Source organism: Coenobita brevimanus, chromosome 33, assembly GCF_032717465.1.
Source record: "Coenobita brevimanus isolate Jiangsu-jjx chromosome 33, ASM3271746v2, whole genome shotgun sequence".
NCBI lineage: Eukaryota > Metazoa > Arthropoda > Malacostraca > Decapoda > Coenobitidae > Coenobita > Coenobita brevimanus.
The window spans coordinates 17970852-17977840 of NC_136986.1; positions in this window are offsets into that span (position 1 = coordinate 17970852).

Here is a 6989-nt window from a genome sequence, read left to right on the forward strand (position 1 = left end):
AGAGATATAATATGATCTTTCCAAGATAAGTCCCGAGTAAATGAAACCCCAAGCATGTTCAAGGATGATGCAGGATTAAGCTGAATATTATTAAACATTAGTGGGTATACCTGTGGAAGATTTTGTCGGGTTGAAAGGTGTAAGAACTGAGTCTTAGATGCATTAAAGACGACCATATTATTTTTACCCCAGTCAGAGATACGAGCCAAGTCAGACATTAGGTGTGCCATAGCCTCATTCCTTGCCTGTTGAAGTAACTGTTGAGATGGGTGTTGCGGGAACCGAATGGAAAGGTGAAGGGTGGAGTCATCAGCGTATGAGTGGATAGGGTTAGATGTACAGCTTAGAAGGTCAATGATGAATAAAAGGAAGAGAGTTGGTGATAGGACAGAGAACTGAGGAACACCACTGTTGATAGATCTAGGAGAAGAACGATGGCCGTCTACAACAGCGGCTATAGAACGACCAGAAAGGAAGCTAGTGATGAAGGCACAGATAGAAGGATAGAAACCGTAGGAGGGCAGTTTGGAAATTAAAGATTTATGCCAGACTCGATCGAAAGCCTTTGAGATGTCAAGTGCAATGGCAAAGCTTTCGCCAAAGTCCCGAAAGGAGGATGACCAGGAGTCTGAAAGGTAGGTGAGAAGATAGCCAGTGGAGTGTCCCTGACGGAACCCATACTGACGATCGGAAAGAAGGTTGTGATAGGAAAGATGCCTTAAAATTTTTTTATTAAGAATTGTCTCGAAAACTTTTGAAATACAGGACGTTAAAGCAATTGGACGATAGTTGGAGGGTTGGGAGTGGTCACCCTTCTTTGGGACTGGCTGAATGAGAGCAAACTTCCAGCAAGAAGGAAAGGTACAAGTTGACAGACAAAGGCGAAAGAGTTTGCCTAGGCAGGGTGTAAGCACAGAAGCACAGTTCTTGAGAACAACAGGAGGGACCCCATCAGGCCCATATGCCTTGTTAGTACTGAGGCCAGTGATGGCAGAAAATACATCCAATGAAGAAATTTTAATGTCAGCCATGAGGAAGTCAGAGGGGGGAAGTGATGGATGAACAGCACCGGAATCGTCTAAGGTGGAATTGGAGGAGAAAGTCTGTGCGAAGAGATCTGCTTTATCAGTAGAAGAAATAGCTACAGAACCATCAGAGTAGAAAAGAGGAGGGAAGGATGATGAGGTAAAGTTGTTAGAAAGATTTTTGGCAAGGTGCCAGAAGGAGCGAGAAGAATTCGAGTTGGAGAGTTGAGAGCATTTAGTATGGATGAAATTATTTTTAGTAGAGCGAAGAACAGACTTAGCACGATTCCGGGCAGAAACGTAAAGATGATGTGATTCAGGGGTGGGTTGACTCCGGTACCTTTTGTAGGCCTTCTCCTTGTTGCGGACAGCATTAGAGCAAGCGTGATTAAACCAAGGCTTTCTTGTGTTAGTCAAAGGATATGAGAAAGGAATGTATGCTTCCATGCCCGAGAGAATAACCTCCGTAATGAGCAAGGCACATTCAGATGGCTCACGGCCATGGAAGCAATGATCATTCCATGGAAAATCAAAGAAGTACTGCCTGAGGGCCTCCCAGTCCGCGGCTCCAAAATGCCACAGACGACGTTTCCCTGGAGGGTCCACAGGGCGTACCGGAGTGATAGGACAGGTTAAGGTAATAAGGTTGTGATCGGAGGAGCCCAATGGAGAGAAAAGATTAACAGAGTAAGCAGAAGGATTAGTTGTGAGGAAGAGGTCAAGTATGTTGGAGCTCTCTCCAAGCCGGTCAGGGATACGGGTAGGGTGCTGTACAAGCTGCTCTAGGTCATTAAGGATAGAAAAGATGTAGGCTTGTTCACCAGGTGGATCCGTGAAAGGAGAGGAGAGCCAAAGGTGGTGGTGAACATTGAAATCTCCAAGAATGGAGATTTCAGAGAAAGGAGAAATGGACAGAATGTGTTCCATCGTAGAAGTAAGATAGTCGAAGAATTTTTGATAGTCAGTAGAATTAGGGGATAAGTAAACAGCACAGATATATTTAGTCAAAGAATGACAGGAAAGCCAAAGCCAGAGTGTGGAGAATTCAGAAGAATCAAGTCCAGGAACACGAGAGCAAGATAAGTCGTTGCGTATGTATACACAACAGCCACCTTTGGCTTTGAAATGAGTATAGAGAAAGTAGGAGGATACAGAAAAGGGTTTGCTGTCAGTTGCCTCAGACAGCTGAGTCTCCGTTAGAAAAAGAAGGTGAGGTTTAGAGGAGAGGTGGTGCTCAACAGAGCGAAAGTTAGAGGAAAGGCCGCGAATGTTGCAGAAATTAAGAAGAAGAGAGTCAGACAGTGGTTCCAGACACCTCGAGTCGTCACCGGGAGAGGGGCGGATGGTGGGGGCATTTATGGTCCCCCCCCGGGGACTCCGAGGCTAGATTAAGAGACGCCATTTTTGTTGAATTTAGAATAGGAAGTGTAGTGTGTACTGTGCATGTAGTTTGGTGTAGATAGTTAGAGAAATTTGTACTGGAGAGCATGCTGGCCTACTCTCTGTGTAACTGAGACACTGAAAAAGTTCAGCAAAGGGGGCTGGTCAGGAACTAGTCCTGAGGGCTGATGAAACGGGAACTCCAGCACTCCCTGTCATCAGCTTTCCATCCACCTCGGGAGTACTGCCCTGCTCGACTGGTGCTACAGTCAACTCCTCACAAATGCCATGGTTCGCGAATAGAATGATTGTTTTTCCTCACAATAAAACAGACTGAATGATGCACAACATGACATGATCGTTGTGTCATATGCCTGATCATGAAACATTTATGGCCACCCTGGTTCAGCCACAAAAACTTTACAGCAGTTGAGTCGCACACTCACTAGACCCAGGTGAACCACGTTTCGAGACACCGGACATCACACCTTCTAACATTTATGCTCAACTACAGTTGTTCACCACATTGTTCGACGAACATTAGGACTCCTACATTCATCCAATACACGTTATTGCATTCTGAGTTACAGATCACCTCAGAACATCTGTATAATCACACCGTTCATTTTTCAAAACAAAACACGAAGTTTCGATACATGCCCCCTCACCACCTGTTCTCCCTCCTCTCCGTTCCACCCCACCTCACAGTCATATCCTTTCAGGGAAACAATGGGATCCAATGGTATTACTATTTGTTTTTCTCTCTACCTTCCACTACACATACGTGGCAAACACTTGAATTTGAAGACAAAGTATGACTGAATAGAACATTGTTTCTGTTGGTACTAGACACTGTAGCGCAGAGAAAGCTCTGCCTGGTCTGCCCATTCACTTACTATTACTACTATGTAAACAAACACAGTGGTGCCACAAACACCCCTCCTGCTGTACTCGTTAAAAGTGGAGGTAACTGTACAGCATGGGAAAGGTGGACCACATCAGGATAGTGATCACTACCGTGCAGATCACTCAAAACTTCCCAAGAAAAAACAAGAGCACAGTCAGGAAAAAAGAAGTGAGATCTGCGATAGATAAGGTACCAGTCTGGATATGCAAGTGCGTAGGGTCCCCATTATTGAGGACAGCTAAATCATTAACCTCAGTCAAAGAAGAACCCACAAGGGTTACAACTGTATCATCCCACAAGGGATGGTGTCCATTAAAATCCCCAAAGAGAACATTGGGAGATAGAAATTGGTCAACAAGGCATTCCAAAACTGCAGAAATTAAAGGTACAGTAGGAGAAAAATAAACACAACTAATAGTATACACTTTCTACAGGTGCAGCTGAACTGTGAAGGGAAGACCGTAAACCAGACACAGTACAATGTACATCAGTGTAAGTAAAAACAGCACAACGACCACGATGATCACTAGCCAGTGGAGGGGATATATGGAAGGCAGCATACCCTCTGGGGGTGGTAAAGGGCCTACAGCCAACTATAGTCTCCTGCAGACAGACACAAATGGAGTTAAAGTACTCTATAGGAGCTGCAACTCCTCCCAATTGGTTATGACACCTTGGCAATTCCACTGGAGTACAAAGAGCACAATGTTAGCTATTATTATCTAGAGATCTTGGGAAGTGGGTGACAAGACCCACCAGGACAAGGAGTTTTATATGAAGGGAGCTGAATGGCTTTACCAAACCCACGGCCAACCTTCCTTAAAGATGGCAGCTGGGCCCTGGGGATCATTGTTGGTAAAGGAGGGACCGAAACAGTCCCGGATGAAGAGGCACCAGGTGGTGATGGCACCTCAGGTGCAGCATCAGTCACCTCCCCTCAAGGAGGTGCAGGAGGAACAGGACTAACCACTTGCATGCACATCAGACTCCGCAGCAGAAAGCTTTGTGGGTGGTATCTCATTGATGAGGAACTCTGATTATCCCAGGACACATTATGATGAATGAAATTTTGTGGAGCAATCAGATTCATGGAGACTGGCCATCACCACAAATGGAGGCACTCTTTTCTCCTCAGAAACCTTTGATTTATAAGGAAGAAAGGATTCCAATAACATCGGCACTGCAGCAGGAGTCACAGTCTGAATTTGTGCAGGGTCAGAATGGGGAGCAAAGGTGGAAAGGGTTTGCCAGCATGAGGTAGTCTCATTAGAGGCAAAAGCAATTGACCTAGCATGCAGGCCTGGCAGAACACTGTGTTTAATACCTGACCGAGGAGACCGGAAAAGAACTGATGCAAAGGAAACACCAGGGTGGCCAAACATGGAAGAGCCACAGTCCTTTTCCTTCAGTAATGCTTAATTTCTCCCGAGCACAGAGTGACAAAACTGCACGTTCAAACTTGTATCAGCAGCAGCTTAAGGAGGATGCAGCATGTCCACCACCACAATTTATGCAGGTAACAGGAAATTGACAATCCATCCCATCATAAGCAGCAGCCCCACAAGACATGCAGATTGCTGGGAGGCCCTGGGCTAGGGATCAGCAAGAATAGCCACAACGACCAAATCGCTGGAGTGGAAGCTACATCAAGGTCTAGGGACATATGGTTTGATACGGTATCTGTATCAGGCTGCATAAAGGAAGTCAGGAAGAGACAGTATGTTGAATGTGACTACCAGAGAAGAGGTAAAGAGCAACACCTCATAGATTCTTTTTCTTTTTTTTTTTTTTATACATCCGACCTATGGTCAGCCAGCTCATTAACAAGAAGTGTCTCATCACATACCAATAACTCCTTGGAATATACAGTACCTCCAGACTGGTTCATAGTAGCATGAGGGGCACAGATAACTGGCCGACCAACAAGTGAAGGTAATGTTTGAAGCCTAGAACTTTCTTCAGAATTCAAAACTACTGTTAAGCTATCATCAGCCTAAGGCACAACCTTAGGTTGAAGGCCACATGCACTAATTCTCGGTGAACAATCAGGTTCACCCCTTCAGGGCCACAAACGATCAAATATTCTTTAAATGTTGCAGGTACAGCAGACTCTAATGAAGTCTCAACAACTCTTGGGGAACGGCAACGACCCACCAAGATGGGCCTCCCCCGACCACAACCCTGGAAAGCGTCCAAGGTCACCTCAAGAGCAGGAGGAGTGACAAGAGAGTCAACCAGGGTTGTGTCTGGGTCAGTACCAGTAGGAAGCTGTTTTTGTTGCATCCATGGAAAAGTCACAAAAGAACTTCATTCACCCACCCTCCACCCTCCACAAAGCCCAATAAAGGGAGGTCATATGCCAGGGACAACACCACTGGCGACTCCAGACGTAGTGAGGAAGTATATGCGGGTGACCACTGGGGGACCCAGGCAAGGGTGACTCCAGGATGATAGCAGTCACAAAACCCCCCAGAGCCTTCTTGGCCCTAGCCAAGAAGTGACAAGCTGACTGACCTGGCCGGGCCCAACCAGGCCGCTGCCCATCTAACCACAATAGGGAACCAATGAAGTCTGTTGCTAGCTGCAGGGTGGATCATGCAGTACTGCCTAAAGCCCAGGACTCCCATTTCCCTGTAGTACAGGACACCACACACTGCAAATACATGGGGAGACAAAACCTCCACTCAGGATAGACAATGGATAGGGACGAGCAACATTACCAGCAGGCCTCCTCTACCCTCAGGACTTTTGTTTCCCAGCATTATTGGACACCATACACTGCAAACACGTGGTGAGACAAAAACTCCACCCAAGATGGAAATTGGGTAGGGACGAGCAACATCACCAGCAGGCCTCCCCTACCAGTGATGTAGGGGGAGGGGGGTGCTTGGTCCATGAGACTGACAAGTGCTGAACTCGACTAAGGTAGGCAAGTCTCCAGAGGGTGGCACTGCCAGCCACACTTTAACCTGCCCCGTCCCGACCAATATTCCACCACTGACTCCCCTCAATCCTGACCAATTTGGGAAAAAAAAAATTTGGCTCAAACCTCCCCTTATGGTAAGAAACATTGAAAATTCACAGAGAAATCACTCACCTGAGGTTTGAAATACTTGATACAGGTAGCAGTACCGTTTACCTTATTGGGTTTTCTATCAGGCTGGCTCCAAAGAAAACGACTTCTATGGGAGGGTAACTATTCCACACCACTTAAACGGTATTTATTTATTTATTTTTTATGAATTTATATGTAGTACGAGAGTATATCGGTTTTCACACAGTAATATAGGTAATATAAGCATTGTTTCACTCACCAAACACATCAACATACCTGACCTTTGTTGGCAACATTACCTGATTATTATTTCTGACAGTTTCTTCCTCTAATGCTACGTAAACTTTGTCTTCCACATTGCCATCGATTGGGGAATCACTCTGGTCCTGAATTTCATGCCATGGCATGACATGTCTTTACTGGCCAGGTCACTGGTAACAGGTGAATTGCCAGGACAATGGCGTGGGGGGGGGAGATCATGCGGGGTAAGGCATTGTCCCTGCCTGGCATATTGTAGAGGAAGGTGTCCCGTGTATATGTACCAGAAATCTTGCGCGAAAATTGGAAATTGTGCAAATTAGGGACTTTGCAATTGATGCGCATTTATATACGTCAACGGGAC